This window comes from Astyanax mexicanus, chromosome 19, assembly GCF_023375975.1.
Source record: "Astyanax mexicanus isolate ESR-SI-001 chromosome 19, AstMex3_surface, whole genome shotgun sequence".
Classification (NCBI taxonomy): domain Eukaryota; kingdom Metazoa; phylum Chordata; class Actinopteri; order Characiformes; family Acestrorhamphidae; genus Astyanax; species Astyanax mexicanus.
Window position 1 is genome coordinate 40,978,587 of NC_064426.1, and position 23,396 is coordinate 41,001,982.

Here is a 23,396-nt window from a genome sequence, read left to right on the forward strand (position 1 = left end):
CACGGCCTAAACGGACATGTGACTCATCTCTACACACACCTCGCTCGTCACATCATTAACTCCAGTCTGTGTGTGTGTGTGTGTGTGTGTATAACTGTATGAATGTGTGTGTGTGTGTGTGTGTGTGTGTGTGTGCTCATGCCTTCACCACACAGCCTCCACTCTCTCTCCCCTTTCATTTTCAGTAATGACACAAAGTCGCGGAGAGTAGCTGAATGGAGGACTGTCATCACCTTCCGCATGAAGTCACCAAACCTGACCTTTCAGCCAGACCAGCAGCATCAGCACCCGAATGTATAGCAGCAAGAAAGCAGGATGTTACATCATCATCATCATCATCATCATCATCATTCAACGCAGTGACTCGCAGTGATTTACGTGTGAGGTTTAAACTTTGCAATATTCAGGTGCATCTCAAATAAATTAGAATATCATTGAAAAGTTACAGGGGTTAAACAATGAAACTGAAGCACCTGTCATCATTGTAGTGTGGGATTTTAGGTTTCATAGCTAAACTGGAGCAGCCTGGTGTTCAATCTTCATTGATTGCACATTATTGCACCAGTAAGAGCAGAGTGTGAAGGTTCAATTAGCAGGGTAAGAGTTTTGCACAGTTCTGCTCAAAATATTGCAATGCACACAACATTATGGGAGACATACCAGAGTTCAAAAGAGGACAAATTGTTGGTGCACGTCTTGCTGGAGCATCTGTGACCAAGACAGCAAGTCTTTGTGATGCATCAAGAGCCACGGTATCCAGGGTAATGTCAGCACACCACCAAGAAGGACCAACCACATCCAACAGGATTAACTGTGGACGCTGTAAGAGGAAGCTGTCTGAAAGGGATGTTCGGGTGCTAACCCGGATTGTACCCAAAAAACATAAAACCACGGCTGATCAAATCACGCAGAATTCAATGTGCACCTCAACTCTCCTGTTTCCACCAGAACTGTCCGTCACCACAATCAATTATTGTGCTCTAAAACCAGGTGTATATAAAATATAAATGACTTTGGGTCATGTGACTGTGTCTGTGTTGTGCTGTATCAGGCAGTATTGTGTTCAGTATAGTGCAGGTAGGTATAAATGCATGTGATTTGAATAAAAGTGGGAGTGAATGTGTCGATGAATGTGTTGATGCTTCTGACATCGTTTATCCAGAGTGCGACAAAAACACCTATCTCCCCCTCTGTGGGTTACAGAGTGCGTACGGGTCTGTTGACAGTAACGGTTGCCATGGTTTCTTAGGGAACAAATAGACAGTGCTGCAACAGATTTATGATCCAAACCCATTTTAACTACTTTCTAAAGCTGGAGCCACACAGACAAATTGCTCTTCCTTTCCTGGGGTGGTCCTAATAAGGGCCAGTTTCATCATCATAAAGTTGAAATTCAATTTTGAAAAGAATGTATCATTTAAGGTGTGTTTCATGTAACCATGTATCATTCAAAGTTCTTGAAATTCTTCTTTACAGATTGACTGACCTTCATTTCTTTACTTAGTTGAGTAGTTCTTGCTTCTCATAATCTGGATTATAAAGAAGAATTTTAAGAACTTTGAATGATACATAGTTACAGGATACACACCTTAAATGATACATTGTTTTCAAAAATGTTATCAAATAAAAATCTCAAAAGTGTGATGTGCAGAAGTATTCAGCCCCTTTACTTTAAAACCTTCAATAAAATCCAGTGCAGTCAACCGGCTTCAGAAGTCACTTAATTAGTTAATAGAGTTAATCCAGCTGTGTATAATAAATACAACTGTTGAGTGAAGTCCTCAGTGGATTGTTAAAGAACACTAGTGAACAAATAGACAACTAGCATCATAAAACAGCATCACGAACACCAAGGAACTCACCAGACAGGTCAGAGATAAAGTTGTGGAGAATATGTTTAAAACAGGGTTAGATTATAAAAACACATCCCAAGCTTTAAGCATCCCAAGGAGCACTGTTCATCCAAAAATAGAAAATGTATTCTACACCTGCAAACCTGCGGAGACATGGACATGGTCGGTCCCACTTTATAATAAGTGTCCCTAAGTACTACGTAGTTACACGGTAACAATCCATGTAACTACAGTGTAACTACTGATGAAGTACACAGTGTTACAGATTAACTACAGAGGAACAGGTTATGTAATTACACATGTGTATTAAGGTTCATTTTGACTTGTGTAAGTACACATGTGTACCAGGGTGAGTGTACTTACACATGTAATAGAGCAAATATACTTACACATGGGTAACAATGTGTGTGTACTCAATCAGCCCTAATTACATACTAGACAATAGCTGTTGGATAAGTTTATACTCAACTTATCACACACTATTACATATATGTAAGTACACACACACCGTTACACATGTGTAAGTACACTTACTTTATTACTTGTGTAAGTACACTCACCCTGGTACACATGTGTACCTACACAAGTCAAAATTAACCTTAATACACATGTGTAATTATATAACCTGTACCTCTGTAGTTAATCTGTAACAATGTGTACTTCATCAGTAGTTACACTGTAAATACATGGATTGTTATCGTGTAACTACATAGTACTTAGGGACACTTATTATAAGGTGGGACCCCATGGTCCACCCAAACTGATAGATTTAGCAAGGAGAGCACTGGTCAGAGATGCAGCCAAGAGGCCCATGGTCACTCTGGAGGAGCTGCAGAGATCCACAACTTGAATGTTTTCAATCCCTTTTATACTGTAAGTGCTCGAATGCATCATAAAGTTTAAATTAAGGAATAAAGGTTGATTAATTGATTGATTAAATATGTTTCAGCACCAAAGATAGCAAAGGATGATGTTTTTTTAGGTGTAATTTGTTACATTCTTAATGCAAACACGTCTTAATGCATAAAATATAACAGTACATGGCCATATATCACATATTTTTTGCGCATTTACGATACTAAAGACACACCTAGACACCCTAAATCCAGCTTTATAGATCCTTTAATAAGGGCCCCAGGTATCTACGCCCATGCACACCTGTACCAACAGTGCCAGGATCTCCATAACTAATAATACATTTTCGTTTGAATTCATAAAATTATAATCTTCTGAGTACAACAAGTCTAGATGTTCAGCTATTGTCAACCTGTCATTCTCTCAGGTTGTGTAACTCGAGCTCACGCTACAGAGAATATATCAAACACCCTGAGAGGATCAGTAATTAGTGTTTAGTGATTTTATTATGCTGTAGGATTTGATCCCTCTGCATTAAAAACAGTTCTTACCTTTACGGCTCCCGCACACACGTCATCACACCCCCATAATCCCCTTCCTGACCCCCCGCCGATCCCATCTCGCCTTCGGAGGGATTAGCCGGGACCCCGGCGGAGGCTGTATGCACCGAACAGTGTGTTCTGCTACTAAATGAATATGAGAAAATATACGATTTTTATAATCTCACTGTAGATATTATGCCGTATTAATATGCCTTTTTCCTGTATTTAATTTTTTTGGAGAGGTCTGGGTATGCTGTTCATTATAGATCAGAGAAAATCACACTTCTAAGGAACACTTCTAAACAAAAAAACCTTAACAGGAATAGTTAAATGTGTTTTCATGAGAAATTGTGAATGTGTGGATGGATGTTGAAATGAACCTATAAAATTACAGGATTCATAAAAATATCTGCTGTGCCAATATATATATTAAAAAATTAAAAAAAGTATTACACAAGTGGGCTGGGTGGAAAAAAGTGATTACAGGTTATGAACACGTTTGAATAAGTTTTAAAACATTTATTTCCTCCATATAATTTGTATGCATTTAAATCAGAGGTATTTTCAGAAAATCAGATATTAAGATTTAAATGAGCTAAAAATCAGACATAAAACCTTAAAACAAGTTAAAACCTATTAAAACCACACAGCTGTTTTCCTATCATATCTGTAGTACCTTTCCCTGATTCGTTTAGACTTCTCAAGCCCATATATATATATATATATTTCTGAATCAGTTTCTCTGATTTTGCTATTTGTAGGTATATGTTTGAGTAAAATGAACATTGTTGTTTTATTCTATTTATTTGCAGAAAATGAGAAATGTCTGAAATAACAAAAAAGATGCAGAGCTTTCAGACCCCAAATAATGCAAAGAAAAAACAAGTTCATAATTATAAAGTTTTAAGAGTTCAGAAAAAAACAATATTTGGTGGAATAACCCTGGTTTTTAATCACAGTTGTTTTCATGCATCTTGGCATCATGTTCTCCTCCACTAGTCTTACACACTGCTTTTGGATAACTTTATGCTTTACACTCCTGCTGCAAAAATTCAAGCAGTTCAGTTTGGTGGTTTGATGGTTTGTGATCATCCATCTTCCTCTTGATTATAATTCAGATTTTCAATTTGGTAAAATCAAAGAAACTCATCATTTTTAAGTGGTCTCTTTTTTTTTCCGGAGCTGTATGTTATAAAATAGAAGTATATGTTTTGGTATCACTTTATTTAGATGGTCCATACTGTAGATCCCCTCTATACATTCAACCATTCAACAGTTAACTGAATATATATTGAATGAATGATGGTTTTAGAGCACAATAATGTATTGTGGTGACGGACAGTTCTGGTGGAAACAGGAGAGTTGAGGTGCACATTGAATTCTGCGTGATTTGATCAGCCGTGGTTTTATGTTTTTTGGATACAATCCGGGTTAGCACCCGAACATCCCTTTCAGACAGCTTCCTCTTACAGCGTCCACAGTTAATCCTGTTGGATGTGGTTGGTCCTTCTTGGTGGTATGCTGACATTACCCTGGATACCGTGGCTCTTGATGCATCACAAAGACTTGCTGTCTTGGTCACAGATGCTCCAGCAAGACGTGCACCAACAATTTGTCCTCTTTTGAACTCTGGTATGTCACCCATAATGTTGTGTGCATTGCAATATTTAGAGCAGAACTGTGCTCTTACCCTGCTAATTGAACCTTCACACTCTGCTCTTACTGGTGCAATAATGTGCAATTAATGAAGATTGAACACCAGGCTGCTCCAATTTAGCCATGAAACCTAAAATCCCACACTAACTTTTAACACTGGATTATTTTTTACTATCTATTATTTATATTTATTATATAAAACAATTAGGACTGACAGTGCTGATTTAGTGATTCACCCATCGGTAAATATATTTAAACACACTGTTCTTACAAACTGCAGCACAACCCATACTCTACTGATAGTCAATCTTCTTTCTGACCTTTTACAAACACTACTGATCTCACTAATCTCTCTCTCTCTCTCTCTCTCTCTCTCTCTCTCTCTGAAAGACGAGTCAGGAACAGACTGTGCAGACTGTCCTTTACAGGTGTAGCATCTCCACTCTCGACCATCTGCACTGTAGATCATTATAAGCTCTTTTAGTATTTAAAGACATCGGGCACGCTTCTCATTCACTCTCTCCCACTCGGCGTCGCGGTGTGCCGTTTATAAACCACTGTATATACACACTGTGGGAGTTCTGTGCCAGCTCGCCGCCTACACACACACACACACATAAACCACACTGAGTGAATAGAACAATTCACACAGAACAATTATTCACAGTATGACTGCACTAAAAATAGAAATACAGAACCAAAAAGAACTGTAAAACACACTGAATTGAAAAAAACGACACTGTAGCACAACTTACCACGACACGAGCTATTCATTTATTCAGTCACGGATCAGAAGATCACGGTTCAGTTTCTCAAAGAGGCAGATGGATGATCACAAACCATCAAACCAAGCTGGAATTTTTCTGGAAAAAAAATGAAGAGAGCACTTCAGTTTCTGAATCAGTTTCTCTGATTTTGTTATTTATAGGTATATGTTTGAGTAAAATGAACATTGTTGTTTTATTCCATAAACTACAGACAACATTTCTCCCAAATTCCAAATAAAAATATTGTCATTTAGAGCTTTTATTTACAGAAAATGAGAAATGACAAAAAAGATGCAGAAAAGCTTTCAGACCTCAAATAATGCAAAGAAAACAAGTTCATATTCATAAAGTTTTAATTTAAAGTTTTAATGCATCTTGCCCTGTTCTCCTCCACCAGTCTTACACACTGCTTTTGGATAACTTTATGCTGCTTTACTCCTGGTGCAAAAATTCAAGCAGTTCAGTTTGGTGGTTTGATGGCTTGTGATCATCCATCTTCCTCTTGATTATATTCCAGAGGTTTTCAAATCAAAATCAAAGAAACTCAACATTTTAAGTGGTCTTTTATTTTTTCCAGAGCTGTATATATAAATAATCAATTTACACAATCATTAGGGTCTCTTTACCCTCCATTATGGACATCTACACCACATGCTGCATCCAAAAAGATACTGGAGCATCCAAGCTTCCACTACCAGACTCTGCAACAGCTTGTTCCACTAGGCAGTCAGACTCCTCAACACACAGAGCCTCCACTACCAGACTCCGCAACAGCTTGTTCCACCAGGCAGTCAGACTCCTCAACACACAGAGCCTCCACTACCAGACTCCGCAACAGCTTGTTCCACCAGGCAGTCAGACTCCTCAACACACAGAGCCTCCACTACCAGACTCCGCAACAGCTTATTCCACCAGGCAGTCAGGCTCCTTAACACACAGAGCCTCCACTACCAGACTTTGCAACAGCTTCATCCACCAGGCAGTCAGACACCTTAACACACAGAAACAGAACTAAATTTCATCGCACTGTGTACTTGTATTTAATTTAAAGATTTAATGACAATAAAAGCCTCTTGACTTGAAAATATATAAATATATCAATCTAAATGTCTCTCCTTCCACATAAGTAAGCTCAGGATGGTGTAATGTAGTGTTTTCACTATTCCAAGTGCACCATTCCGCCGTTCTTTGAAGTCTAACGAGCCGTGCTGTTCTCAGTTAACCGCCACACTCAACTATCAATATGCATGAGTACACAGTATTTCAGTACAGCGCTGAACCAAAGGCCAAGTGGGACATTGTCTGGCGGAGGTGCACGTACGGGGGCGGGGCCGAACACGGCGTCTTTCCCAGCGGAGACCGCAGGACACGGACACAGGGCGTTCCGTATCGCAGCCGAGGAGCCCAGGAACCAGGCCTGAACATCGGGGCCTGGTGTAAACCACACCTCAGAGCTTAGCTGGGATATACCAACCAGCACACACACACACACACACACACACACACACACTCACATCTGCTGCCACAAATAACCCATAACACTTCTGTGCAGTTAAAGGTCACCAGTATATAACCTTCCTTTTCACAGAACTGATCAAAATCAGGAGAATTAGCCTATTCTCCTCCACCAGCCTTACACACTGCTTTTGGATAACTTTATGCTATTCACTGCTGGTGCACAAATTCAAGCAGTTCAGTTTGGTGGTTTGATGGTTTGTGATCATCCATCTTCCTCTTAATTATATTCCAGAGGTTTTCAATTTGGTAAAATCAAAGAAACCCGTCATTTTATAAGTGGTGTCTTATTTTAAATGATGAGAAGCACAAACCTGTGTTACCGAGATAGCAATAAACGTCTTGACCTGACGTCTGTATTAATTAAACAGTGCAGCACCAGTGTTTTCCATTGCCAAGGTAGCAATACGCCAGGAATTTACCTGAGCCCACCTCATTTCCAGACCACCATGCCCATCATTGTAGATATAGCTCTGTAAAAATAAGATTCCACTTAAAAACAATGACTTTCATTGATTTTACCAAATCAAAGGAGTGTAAAGCATAAAGTTATCTAAAAGCAGTGTGTAAGACTGGAGGAGGAGAACATGATGACAAGATGCATGAAAACTGTGATTAAAAACAAACCAGGGTTATTGCACCAAATATTGATTTCTCATTTTCTGCAAATAAATGCTCTAAATGACGATGTCTTATTTGGGTAATTTGGGAGAAATGGTGTCTGTAGTTTATAGAATAAAACAGCAATGTTCATTTTACTCAAACATAAACCTATAAATAGCAAAATCAGAGAAACTGATTCAGAAACTGGTGTGAAAATACACTTTTGGCGGGGTGTAAGATAGCAATGAGCATCACAACATACCTTGCATACGGTGTAAAATAGGGCCAATTTTTTTGGTTCTACCTTAAATTTTAAAGGAATTAAGCTCAAAAAACTGCGTTGTTTCTAATTGTTGTAGTTATTCCACCTTAAATTCGACATCTGCATGGTTAAATATTAGTTCATACAGACATTTATTACCCTCCTCACCTTAGAAAAACCCTCCACCTGACATGACTGAACATCTGAACATGCTCTTTAAAAGTCACCATTACTGTGACATACAAAGATCTTTGTCATGAGATTCTGTGAAAGCAGGAGATTAGATTCAAGACAGAAAGAGATGTTTTTAGCTCAGAATTATGAATATTATCATGCTTTTCTGAGATTTCCCTCTCAACCAACCACTTAATCATGCAGAACAGCCTCTTCTGAGGCCGTTAGCCAGAAGTACCGATCATATGAGGACAGTTAAGGACTTGAGTGATGGGAGATTTTATCTGCTGTATTTACCTGTACAGACCTGCTCTGCTTTAGCCTCGTCTGCTGGGTCATACAACACACATACAATATACATACAATAATACATATATATGTGACCGCAATGTAGAGCAGAGTGTCATCCCAGAGCACTTAGTTATATAATATTTCTATGAAATGGCAACGGAAATGTGGGTGGTGCTTATTGGCTGTTTATATGGTTTAAATTAGGTCAATATATATATATATATATATATATATATATATATATATATATATATATATATATACGTATATATATATATATATATATATATATATATATATATATATATACGTATATATATATATATATATATATATATTTGAATAGAAAAAAATCAGAGATCACTTAAAAATCAAGAGTTTTACCAAAGACTGGTGGAGGAGAACATGATGCCAAGATGCATGAATAAAAACTGTGATTAAAAACCATTTGGGTTATTCCACCAAATATTGATTTCTGATCTCTTAAAACTTTATGAATATGAATCATTTTTTGTTATTTCAGCCATTTTTCATTTTCTGCAAAAAAATAAATGCTCTAAATGACTATTTTTTATGTGGATTTTGTAAAAAATGTTGTCTGTAGTTTATAGAATAAAACAACAATGTTCATTTTACTCAAACATAAACCTATAAATAGCAAAATCAGAGAAATTGATTCAGAAACTGAAGTGCTCTCTTAATTATTTTTTTCAGAGCTGTATATCAAATGTACAATAAAATAAAATAAATAAATAAATAAATAAATAATCAAATACAGAGTATTAAAGTTACAGTATATTTGTAATCTATTCATATCTATTCCTCTGCTCTAATTTGCACATCCGGTCATGTAAGGACTTGACTGATGGTAGATTTTATCTGCTGAGTTTGTCTCTAATGACCTGCTTTAGCCTCGTCTGCTGTGTCTCCCTGTTACACTACTAAGGAATTATGGGTAATCATGAGAATCATGAGATGCTGCTGCTGCTGCTGCTGTTGTAGTTCTGCTCACTGCACTCGATTACCCAGGTTAGTGGATGGTACAGTGGGTGGATGCCAGTGGTTCAGGGTGCCCTCATGTCTATGATACCTCCTGGCTCTCTCCCCCTTTATTAAGGCATAAGAGTATTTCCCACCCTCTACTCTCTATAATCAGTCTTATTACTGATTTCTGTAAAGTCGCAAAAAGATACAAAGATACAGATACAAGATACAAAAGATACAAGATACGAATATATTACAATTTATTTAATTTTACATATTTATTATCCACAAAATGATCAAACTTTGTTCTTTACTCTTTAGATTCATACATTTTGTGTTACTTTTTGGTACAAATTAAAGATTGAAAGATTGAATTTTTAAGAAAAAAAAAATGAAATTTAATTAAATTTTAAATTTAAGAAAAAAAATAAGATATTAAAAGCAGTTTGGGGAAAATTTCCTATTTTCATGTCATCCTCCATCTACCTTCCATTATTACTAAATGAGAAATGATGTATGAAGTAATTAATTACCTTGATGTGCTTAATGTGCAAATTAGTGCTGTATTTCTCCTTTTTATGAATATATATATATATATATTGCATACCTATTGTCTATTATATAACACATTCATTTTTGTTCTATCACCTGTATTTATATATGTATTTATCCTTTTGTTCTTGCTTGACCTTTGTGGGTGGGGGTGGGGGATAATTGATATTTTTTTATTCTTTATTCTTAATTAAACTTGATAAATAATCATCGTAACAAGTTGTGACAGATGTATATAACAAACCTTGATTAAAATAAACATATTAATAAAAAAATTACAATCACAAACTCACTGTCACGTAAAGATAAAGACCTCATCAGCTCTATTCTTACCAGTTTCAGTTCCTTCTCCCTCATTTGTTGACTTGCCATAGGCAGTAGGTACACATCCCTCCCTCAGAAGAAGTCTGCTGGCTAATCCTGCTGTGTACTGTCTCAGGTTCTTCAACTGATCTAGTGAGTGGGTCTCTGGTAGGGGTTGATGGGTGAGGGGTGGAGCCAAGGTGGATCTAGGCAGATTCCTCATCAGCTCTATTCTTATCAGTTTCATTTCCTTCTCCCTCATCTGCTGGCCTGCCACACACAGTAGTTACAGATCCCTCCCTCAGAAGAAGTCTGCTGGCTAATCCTGTTGTGTACTGTCTGAGGTTCTCAACCGGCAGACCCAAACAGTGTTTTTTTTTTTTTTTTTCAACTGATCTAGTAGGTGGGGCTCTGGTATGGTTTGAGGGGTGGAGCCAAGGTGGTTCTATGCAGGTTATTTTACATCTTTTACAAAAGTTAGAACACTGTAGGGCTAAAAACAAAACATCTTCATCAAGATCTTTACACAAAATCAATCTTGCATAGAGAAAAAAGATCTTTCCAGCTCTATTCTTACCAGTTTCAGTGCCTTTCAGAATGAGCCGTTTAAAGGCTATGTCACTTTTATGCAAATAAGCTTTTGCTAAATAGCAAAACACAAACAAGCTAATTCATGCTTAACTGTGATAGAAGCATAAAACTCTTTAATTATTTAAACGTACTTACATTGCCCTCATCTGCTTACTTGCCACAGACAGTAGGTACAGATCCCTCCCTCAGAAGAAGTCTGCTGGCTAATCCTGCTGTGTACTGTCAGAGGTTCTTCAACTGATCTAGTTGGTTTGACTCTGGTGGGGGTTGATGGGTTAGGGGTGGTGTCAAGGTGGTTCTATATAGGTTTCCAGGTTTCCTATTGTGATGTCACACTAAGGGAGGAGCTTCTAAATGGCTTATAGAAGGAAATGATTCCTGACACCAAACTCAAACTCTTTCATCTTGTTCTCAGACTGATGGATGGATTTTTTCCATGAATAGATTTTTTATAGGGGCAGTCAAGAACCAATTGGAAATACAGAAGCTCAATGCTGATTGGCTGTCAGAGATCCGGTAACAGGGTGGTAATTACAGCTCGCAGACAGAGAAATTGGGTGGAAGTGAAGTGTGGTTTGTAGATAGAAGTTTTTGCAGCAGATGGAAATTAGAGATCCGCAGTGAAACAGATGTAATCTGCTGTAATCAGCTGGTAACGAGGTTCATTATCCAATCAGCCGCTTTAACGAACGGAAACACAGCCTTATAATTAACACTCAGCCTGCAGAGGATTTTAGACTGGAGCCAATAAAGAACTTTTATTAGACGCATCTGTTCATCCTGCTGAACTTCTGCTAAACCCAACTCACAACTTCCAACCAATTACACACACAAATAAATAGAAAAAGTACCATTTTCAAATTAAGCGTCTGAGTTTGAGTTACGAGAAACACAGTGTTCCTCTGAAAAAGCTGTTGTTTATCTAACAAAGTTTTGTAATTAGTTCCTGGTCATCCTGTCCACTTATATAACGGTCTCAACATTGAACTGATATCAGTTATTCAGCATAAATTAGAAAAAAAAAAACACAAAAAACAATAATTAATACTGAGGTCCAATAGCTGACAGGATGACTGAGTACATTTATATGCACTTTATAATCCAATCATAATCAGATTACTGCAGTTATCTCACTACTTGTATATCATAGTCATGTAAACTATATATAAATATTCTAAAAACTTAAAAAAGTTAAATTAAACATAATCTAAAAAATTATCTAGATAATGAAAAAAGACATCTTAGCAAGTGAAATCCTCTGATATGTTGTCTAAATATATAATCAATTAACTAATTATAAGAATTAATTTGTTTTTATGTAACTTGCTTCTTCTTGCTTGTTTTAAGCAATTTAATCATGATTTTAAGATGTCATATTGTACTGGCAGATAATTTGGTACCACTTTAAAATAAGACTACCTTTATAAAGGCTTTATAAATGGTTTACAATTAGTTAATTAATGGTTACTAATTAGGTTGTAAATGCTTTAAAAATCATTAAAAAACAGTTATAACACATACATAGATGATACATAGATATAGATGGCTGTGTGTTCACTATTTGGCAAACAACAGGTTATTGTTGCCCTTTTTACGTATGTGTTATAACTGATTATTAATGATTTTTAAGACATTTACAATCTAATTATTAAACATTAATAAACAAATTGTAAGCCATTTATAAACCCTTTATAAAGGTAGTCTTATTTTAAAGACTATTATTATTGTTTTTTTTTAAGTCATTTTATGTCATTAATTGAATAATAAATAATGCAAAGGAAGCAGAAATCAATATTTGGTGGAATAACCCAAATGTTTTTTAATCACAGTTTTTTTTATGCATCTTGGCATCATGTTCTCCTCCACCAGTCTTACACACTGCTTTTGGATAACTTTATGCTGCTTTACTCCTGGTGCAAAAATTCAAGCAGTTCAGTTTGGTGGTTTGATGACTTGTGATCATCCATCTTCCTCTTAATTATATTCCAGAGGATTTTAATTTGGTAAAATCTCTGTTTAAATGTATGATACGAAGCTAAATGCTAAATGCTAAATGCTAATGCTGTATCGACTAGGTGAGAGGAAAACAGTAAATAATCTGGGTTTAAACAGGTTTAAACAGGTTATGTATTAAATCACAACATGTTCTATTCTGTGCAGTGGCTGCAGATTTAGCTCTGCACACTCGAAGCATCTGGGTAATAAATATCTGTGATTAGCAGGGCCACACCGGGCCAGCGCTCCGGGGCCCTCGGGGGACGGGATGCTGGCACTGTGAGCTGCAGGACACTGTGAGTAACTGTATGTGCTGCACAGTTAATAACATCCTCTAATCTGGATATAAGATGGTATGAGATTGAGATGGTTGGGTTTGGAGGAGGTTCTACAGGTTCTGTTTGGATCCTGCAGCACATTTACCCACAGATGTTGCTGCAGCTGGACCTGTAGATCCTGTAGATCCTGCTTTACAGTTGTAGGTAGAATATCTTTGGAAAAAAATGAGAGAGCACTTCAGTTTCTGAATCAGTTTCTCTGATTTTGCTATTTATAGGTTTATGTTTGAGTAGAATGAACATTGTTGTTTTATTCTATAAACTACAGACAACATTTCTCCAAAATTCCAAATAAAAATATCGTCATTTAGAGCATTTATTTACAGAAAATGAGAAATGTCTGAAATAACAAAAAAGATGCAGAGCTTTCAGACCTCAAATAATGCAAAGAAAACAAGTTCATATTCATAAAGTTTTAAGAGTTTTAAGAAATCAATATTTAATGGAATAACCCTGGTTGGTTTTTAATCACAGTTTTTTTCATGCATCTTGGCATCATGTTCTCCTCCACCAGTCTTACACACTGCTTTTTACAGTTAATGTTCTTAATTCTTGGAACATATTTATTGAACCTTTGCTGCAACTTTGCATCACTTGTGTCAATGCTTTAATTAATAGTTTTGGAAATGTCACTTTTAACATTTTAATAAAGTTATATGTGAAATGATCTAATAACATTGTGATGCAAACCATTAATACGTCTCACATTTTTTTAGAACGTTCATGCAACATGATTTCTGTAACATTCTTTTTTATTTTATTGTATTGTACAGAAATCAATATTTGGTGGAATAACCCTGGTTGATTTTTAATCATGTTTTTTTTTCATGCATCTTGGCATCATGTTCTCCTCCACCAGTCTTACACACTGCTTTTGGATAACTTTATGCTGCTTTACTCCTGGTGTAAAAATTAAAGCAGTTCAGTTTGGTTTAATGGGTTGTGATCATCCATCTTCCTCTAGAATATTTCAGAGTTTGAGTTGGTAAAATCAAAGAAACTCATCATTTTTAAGTGCTCTCTTATTTTTATACATTGTAAATGAGGGCTACCCTCAATGGACAACGAGTTTAAAAAAAAAGGTTGATTGATTGATTCATTGATTGATTTATCCTTCCTCACTTTATTATAATCTCACCATTTCTATAACTAACAAATCAAACAGTGAAAGAGAGTGATAAGCAGAGAGGGGAGGTGTTGGTTTGCTGGAGAGAGAAATAAAAGGAGACGGGCATTAAAATCAGTGGGAGCCCCGGGAGCCGATACCCACATTGTTAACAGCTGTAATGGGCTCTCGTTATGAGTCACAGCCAGCAATTTACAGCTAAAGCAGCAGCCCAGCACACCTAGCCCTCACTCCACTCCAATTACTCCAGCCGGACATAATCCTTTGTACTGAACATATTATTTTTAATGCAGAATAAGCGTGCTTTCAGACCTGAAAGTCCGGACCGCGGTCCGTTCCCATTCACTCAATAAAAAGGTAGCCAAAATCTTCCGCCATGTTGGCGATCCTGTTACCCGAGTCTGTAGAGCGCAGTAGAGACCAGAGGAGGGAGAAAGACTGTGGAGAGACAGCCTACTCATTTAAATAACCCCGCCCCTGAGGGCTGCCTCGAGGTCACAGGCTGCAGAGCCGAGCCGAGCGGAGCTGACTGTCTGTTATTGGTCCCGCCCATAACCAGCCCTTTTACACGAACCACACCTTTTTTGAATAGAGCTGAATAACGTTTTAAAAAACGAATTCTGTGGGGATATAAAAATATGACAATATAAGCAGAGGTTACACTAGCTGCTGCATTTAAATAATGGAGGTAGAATTACAGTATATTAGAAAAAAACGTGATTGAAAGTTGTTCTGTTTTGCCATTGAAACCTATGGGGATGGGTGGAGTTACACAGCTTTCTGAAACCGAACAGCAGGGGGCGCCCGACCTGTGGTGGCTTCACTTTTGAGATACGATGCTCTGTCCAGCTATACACAGTCTATGGAATGAACAGATTCATTTCGTCTCCATAGTAGAGCTGCTGCTATTGTGATTTTTATAGCAGCAGCAGCAGCAGCTTCAGTACAGTACTCTAGATTAGTTTAAATTCACCAAACGAACGCTCTCGTCCTGAAGCAGCTGTATCCACGGATCATTTTTACTGCTTTTCCGGTTATTTTGAGAGGATACTGACTGCAGCCTGCAGGAAGGCGGAGTTGGACGTCCACTGCGTCCAGCTCCGCCCACTTTGTCAGCGTCATGTCTTAGCTCCGCCTCTGAATGGAAGTAAACTATGTACAGGGCAGTTAGCGGACTTTAAATATAATGATCCGTGTCGTCCGGCTTAAATACTGTGTTACACTACAAGCTTGCGAGACTGACGAGGCGTGGCGTGGACAAAGTGGGCGGGACTGGATGCGCTGGACGTCCAACTCCGCCTCCCGCAGGCTGCAGTCAGTAGTAGCTGGTTATTTTTCTTCTTCTGCTGCCGTTGCTGAGGAACGCCTGCTCAGCTTCCTGTAATTGGTCCGAAAGTTCGAACCATCTCACTGCAGGAGAACCGGACCATGGTTCAGAAGATCCGGACCGAGACCACCTCTCTTGGTCGGACCAAAATCTGGTCCTTTGGTCCGGACCGTGGTTCGCGGCCCCTTTCACACCTGCTACTTTTGTTCAGACCAAACTGAAAAGCACCTTAAGTCTTATTCATAAAACAAACATCACACCTACAGTAAAACATGGTGGTGGTAGCGTGACGTTCTGGGATTGTTTTGCATCTTCAGGACTTCAGGACAACTTGCAGTGATAAACCATGAACCATGAATTCCACTGTTTTATAAAAAGTTCTGAAGGAGAATATCCAGCCATCTGTTCATGACCTCAAGCTAAAATTAACTTGGGTTCTACAGCAAGACAATGACCCAAAACACACCAGCAAATTTAAAGTCAAAGTCCAGACCTAAATCCTTTTAAGAAGCTGTGGCATGATCTTAAACAGGCTGGAAAATCCTCCAATGTTGCAGAATTACAACTATTCAAGCATCAGCATTTCTATAGTAATAAATAAGAGAGCACTTAAAAATGATGAGTTTCTTTGATTTTACCTAATTAAAAACCTCTTAAATATAATCAAGAGGAAGATCAAAAGGATGATCACAAGCCATCAAACCACCAAACTGAACTGCTTGAATTTTTGCACCAGGAGTAAAGCAGCATAAAGTTATCCAAAAGCAGTGTGTAAGACTGGTGGAGGAGAACATGATGCCAAGATGCATAAAAAAAACTGTGATTAAAAACCAGGGTTATTCCACCAAATATTGATTTCTGAACTCTGTATGAAGACTTTATGAATATGAACTTGTTGTTTTCTTTGCATTATTTGAGGTCTGAAAGCTCTGCATCTTTTTTGTTTTTTCAGCCGTTTCTCATTTTCTCCAAATAAATGCTCTAAATGAGAATATTTTTATTTGGAATTTGGGAGAAATGTTGTCTGTAGTTTATAGAATAAAATAAAACTGTTCATTTTACTCAAGCTTAAACCTATAAATAGCAAAATCAGAGAAACTGATTCAGAAACTGAAGTGCTCTCTTCATATTTTCCAAAGCTGTTTATTACCTTATTATATGGAACCTTTTTAAAACCTTGATAAATGTTCTTATAATGTTCTTTGTTTGTTCTTTGACCCCATGCAGAATAATATGCAAACTAATGAGGTGACTGTGTAAATCCTCTTAAATCACTGAGAGATTATAATAACAGCCACAGTTGCTCATTATAGCTGATTAAAACTAATCCCTGTCAAGCAGCTCCATTATCTGTGAATTACTGCCTCCAATCAGAGTAAAGCACATTGACTGATTCTCTCAGGTGAACAGAAAAGCCTCTTATTGCTATAATATCATATTAAGAGCTCATTTTAGTGGCTTCAGTATTCCCATAACCTCTTATCTCCAGAGGTTCTCCTGTTTGTGCTGCTTTTTCCTTTTCTTTTTAGAGCAAAAAGAATAGTCACGGATTTGCCTATTAAAATAATAATAATCATTATAATAATGGTTTATAGCCAATTAAATTTCCTCCTAAAAAGACTGCTACTCACGATGATGTCATTTATTATTTATTATTTATTATGTCACAAACTCATCTGAGATTTGTAATCAATCAATTATCCTTTATTCAAGGATGTAGAATCAACAATTTCCCTTATTTACAATGCAGCCGAGCCAATACGTAGAATATTATATTAATAAAGAAAATAAAATAGTGTTTTAATATCTGTATCAAATAAGACATAAAGCAAGTAAAATATATAAATATAATGGCTTATTTTAAGCGTAGAACTCAAAAATGATAGTCAACAAAACAAGATAATTAAATAAAACACTCTAACTCAACACATAAAACAGTAAAATATATACGTAAGCAGTAGATAAAAAAAATAATAAAAGAAGGAATCAAAAAAGAAAGTTAAATAAGACAACTAAAACATACTAAAATATTTAAGTTAAAGAAAAAAAAATCATTGAATAAAATAAATAGCATTACCATAAAGACAAATAAAACATACTAAAATCTTAAACTCGCCGTTAAACTAGCAATCTGCCAAAGTCAGAGCTCACCTGGCTCTGATGAGCAACTGACACTCTGAAAAAAAAATTAACCACACCAATGATTAATTATAAGTTAGTAGATGCATTTTGCTCATTTCGAGCTGCACAAGGAGTACTTTTCCCGTCGTTATGATAGCAAAAAGACAAAATGCCTTAAATCAAGTTGCACAGTGCACAGTTTGACGGCTCACCTATAGACAACTAAAATAGAGCCCGTGTTGTCCTCACCTGTCCTTACCTGTCCCCAATAAAGGATTTGTGGATAATTTTGGACCTTCTTTATCTGGTGAAAACTTTAACATGAGATTGCAACGTAGACTATTGCAAGAAAATATATGTTGTAATACCAGCTTCTACAAAAAAATACAGTTTCTTCAGAGACAGGGTGGACTAGTTTGGGAGTTTTGTAACTGGGTAACTGAGTAAAATAGGTGGAGAAATCATCAGCTATAAAGCGTCTGTCCCATTTATAATGACTCTGCAGCCGATAGATAGATAGATAGATAGATAGATAGATAGATAGATAGATAGATAGATAGATAGATAGATAGATAGATAGATAGATAGATAGATAGATAGATAGATAGATAGATAGATAGATAGATACTTTATTAATCCCCTATGGGGAAATTCATTTGTCCAACAGCACACAAATAACAACAACAAAAAACAAAAACACACAAAAAACATACACGACAGAGTCCACACCCAGGTACAAAAAAAAAGTGCTAAATGGTGCTTATTAAGTACACACATCAGGTGTTAAGTAGTCTAATTCCAGCAGGAACAAATGACCTGCGGAACCTCTCAGTCCTGCAGCAGAGAGAGAGGAGTCTATCACTGCGCCTGCTCCTCTGAGCTGCCAGGATCCCATGCAGAGGGTGTCTGCTATTACTGAGGATACACTCCATTAAACACCTCATCCTCTTCTCCACTAACTGACCCACAGAGTCCACTTTCCCGCCCATTACTGACACACACTTCCTTATAAGCTTATCCAGTCTGTTCCTGTCCCTAACAGTAATGCTGCTTCCCCAGCAGGCAACACCAAAGAAGACAGCACAGCACAGTTACCCAGTGAGCATCATCTTTCTGACACATCCATTCATTTCTCATCACTCTACAGCATGTTTTTTTTTTAAATGCAGTTTTTATTGCTTTAAATGCAGCATTTAAATCAATTTTATCGATTATTTATTTTGATGTGCATAACAGAACAGAACACACAACTACAGCAAGCGGTTCCTGCAGAAACTGTGATTTTACTATGAACTAATCTTTGATAGTTGCTAGGTGGTTGACCAGAACATTTATAAAACGTTAAATAAAAAATTTTCTACAAATATCCAGAAAACTTTACAGATTAAACATTCTGGAAACCTTCTACCACCCAAAAATTGTAAACTGAGTTAGCAGCAACCAAAAACACATTTTAATTGCACCATAGCAACCACCAACCCTTAACAACACCATAGCAACAGCTTAGGAGCTTTGGTAGCAACCAACCACCCAGCTAACAATTTTTTTTCGTTTTTTTTAATCTGTCAAGTTTTCTAAACATTCTGCTAACCAAAAATTGTTAGCTGGGAGGTTGGTTGCTAAAGGGTTGCCAAGCTATTGCTAGGGTGTTGCTAAGGGCTTGCAAGGTGGTTGCTAAGGTGTCTTGGTTGCTGCTAACCCAGCTATCGATTTTTAATGTTCCATAAATGTTCTGAAAACATGTGACAACTTCATTAGAATGTTTTCACATAACGTTCCCAGCTAGAGGAATACTAACATTATGGAAACTTAACATTCCCAAAGTAACATTCCCAAAACCAACAAAAAAATAGCATTGATACAAGTGACCCGAATATTTAAAAAATGTTCTACTAGGGTTAGTAGTAACCAAAACCACATCTTAGTATCACCTTAGCAACCACCAAGCAAGTCCATAGCTACAACTTAGCACCACTTTAGCAACCAATCTCCCAGCTATCAATTTTTGGTTAGTAAAAACGTTTTGTGGAAGTTTAATCTGTCTAGTTTTCTGAATGTTTTAATAAGTTGCTAAACTGTTGCTAAGCTGTAGTTATGTTGCTGCTAGGCTGTTGCTAAGGGCTTGAAAGGTGGTTGCTAAGGTGTCGTAATGATGTTTGTTGGTTGCAGCTAATACAGCTAACGATTTCTGAAGGTTTCAAGATTTTTTTAGGTCCAAAACATTTTTTAAATGTTTAATTAGCTAAAAGTTGCTAAACTGTTGCTATGTTGTTGCTAGGCAGTTGCTAAGAGCTTGCGAGGTATGTAATGTAATGTAATGTAATGTAATGGTTGGTAAGGTGTTGTTATGGTATGTTTGTTGGTTGTTGTAAACCCAGCTAACATTTTTTCTGAATGTTTAATCTGTCAAATATTCTGGATGTCCTTAGAACATTTTTATTTAATCTTTTTAAATGTTGAAAACATTTAGCAACATTTCAAAATGTTGCTAAAGGTCCAAAACGTTTCTTAAATGTTATATTAGCTAATATGTTTGACTAATAAAGCGTACAGACTGGAGTCTACAAACTTTTGGGTAAAAGAAACAACAAACGGAGGAGTTTTAGTTAGAATTAAAACAGGTATAATAAAAATAATAATGATAATTTGATCACAGTGTGATTTCTCTTTACTGAAAATGAATCTTCTGATGATTCTCGGTAAAGCCAGATAAGGACCGGCTACAGAACCCTGTGTAATGATCTGCATGCCCACGGCAACGGCTGCCCACATTAGAGTACCGGCACTGAGCTCCTCTAAAATCAATCAATCAATCAATTAGCGCCTGATTGATTCACAGAAACTCTCGGTTCCTCTTCAGTCTGCTCTAATTGAAACATATCTGAACCCTGGCTCTATGGGTTAGATAGATCTCATCTGAGGATGCAAACATCCAGGCCTGGCGTATTTATACTGATAGTACCTTGTTCTGGCGTACGTCACGCAGAATCGCGTGTCTCGCTAATCTGAGGCTGGATCTGATTGATCGTGGTCACATGTGGCTTCAGGCTTCAGAGATAAAGGGAAGGAAAAACTGAAAACAGAGTGAATATTTGAGATAAAATCAAAAATATCTGATTAACTCTAATGACTATATTTACGTAAGAATGGCTGCCATGTTTCCATTCTATCCAGTTCATGCTGTCATGTTTGCAAGCAGAGTTTGCAACAATGATGTGAGGTTTGGATGGATTTGAGCTGCTCGGTCATGTCAACTCTCTTCATTCATTCCATGATTCTCTCTACACTCTACCATTATTTTTCTAATCTGAAGCTACATGAAGTTTGGTGTCTCTTCCACTGTGTAATAATATCACTGACAGTTGGCTGTGGAATATTTAGTAGTGAGTAGTAAAATTTCTCGACTGGGCGGTGCTACGCTGCTGGGGTTCGCTGAGCTCCTTCACCAAGTCATGTCAACCCTATTCTGAATATCTATCCTGTTTGAAGTTCTCCGACAAGAAGGCGTACAGAATAGGGTTGGCACAACTGTTGGCGTATCCCAGCACCACCACGAAGGCGAAGGTGCTCCTCAGGATGGGCGTGGTGCTGATGGAGCCCGTCACCGGCGTCACGTTGAAGACGTAGAAAGGCAGCCAACAGAAGATGAAGACGGCCACCACGATGGAGACCATTCGCGTCACCTTCCGCTTGGAGCGCTTACGCTTGGACGAGCCCACCCGTATCCCGGAGGACTTCACCTTGATGGCCAAACAATAGTGCAGAAACAGCCTCCTGTCTTGGTGATCAAGCCACTGTAGATGACGATGGGCATGTTGACGAGTAGAGACACCACCCACACCGCCAGGTTGATGGTCCTGGGCACCCGGGGCTTTCTCCACTTGGTGGATTTGATGGGGTGCACCACGGCCAGGTATCGATCAATGCTCATCACCATCAGGCAGAAGATGCTGGTGAACTGATTCAAAAAGTCAACGGTCATGACCACGCGGCACAGCGCCAAACCGAAAGGCCAGTGCACCAGAGCCAGCTGGATGGCGATGAACGGCAGACTCAACATGAAGAGCACATCGGCCACAGCCAGGTTGAGAATGTAGATGTTGGTGACCATCTTCATCTTGGCGTAGCGCAGGATGGCATAGATAACCAGGGCATTTCCGCTGAGCCCTACGGCTCAAACCACGAAGTAGATGAAGGTGATGACCAGGGTCGTGTCTGAGTACATGAGGGATTTTGGGTGGTTTCAAATGCTTTATTATTTTTACTTGCATGGAAACACACTCTGGAATTTATATTTATTATTAAATATCATTAAAAAAACTCATTGTTGGCTTCTCATGGCTGTATTTTAGCATCCAGGTGTGTATCTGTATAACAGTCCCAGAAGTAGGTCAACTGGGAATTGGATTTGGCTTTTTTCAGATGCTCTGTGATGCTGAGTGATGATGTAACTCATTCTCTCTTTGTTTGTTTGTTTTTCTGGTCAAAACAAGCCAATTATTATAGCAATTTGAGAGAGTTTTCATTATTCGAAAACTTATGCATTTTTAAATGCATTCATTATTTGTGAAAAGGGTTTATAATTGCTTTAGGGTTTATGTTATTGTGTAGTAAAAATTGTAGCATTGCAGACTTTTAGAGCACAGAAAATCTTTAGACCTATCTTGTCCAAAATAACTACAATTAGTTGGAGTACAAGTTTTGAGGTGTTTTCTTTGAGATGAGTGATTTTGAACACTGGCCAACATGCTCATGGCAAATGAGTAATGGTAATTACTGGAGATGGAGCGAGGCCTAGTAGTGGGGAGTCTTGCTAAACCCAGCTGTATATATATATATATATAAATATATATATATATATATATATATATATATATATATATATATATATATATATATATATATATATATATATATATATATGACCTATAAAGTGTTATAGATTGAATGTGTTAGGGGGCACAGGGTGGTCCAGCAGTCTAAGGCGCTGTCACTATGATCGTGAGATTGCTGGTTTGAATCCCAGTCATGCAGCTTGCCATCAGCTGCCAGAGCCCCGAGGGAGAGAACAATTGGCCTTGCTCTCTCTGGGTGGGTACAGTAGATGGCGCTCTTTCTTCTCATCACTCCTATGATGATGTATCAGAACCAAGATCTTAATTGTTAGAAAATGTAAAAAAAAAAAAAAAAAAAAAAAAAAAAATATATATATATATATATATATATATATATATAAATGGGTAACACTTTCTATGAATGTCATCTGTATAAGACTCTTTAAACATACTCATAGCACATTATAATGCATTCATAAGGCATTATAAACATGGCTATGCATAATTATAAAAATGAATTGTGATCATAATGCATCATTAATAGCTGTTTATAATGTTATACTTATTACACTTGTCTTGAATATAATATCAGTTATAGTCACTTATAATGTATTATAACAGGTCTTTGTGTGATCCAAGTAAAGTGACAGACTTTCATTGTGGGACTAGATTATTAATGATATAGATATTAACTACTTTAACATAT

General features: G+C 37.3%; 1 pseudogene; it reads right to left on the reverse strand.

Annotated features, from left to right (window-relative positions):
- Positions 1-6,904: 6,904 nt before the first annotated feature.
- On the reverse strand, positions 6,905-22,080 carry LOC111194726 (somatostatin receptor type 2-like; annotated as a pseudogene).
- Positions 22,081-23,396: the final 1,316 nt, after the last annotated feature.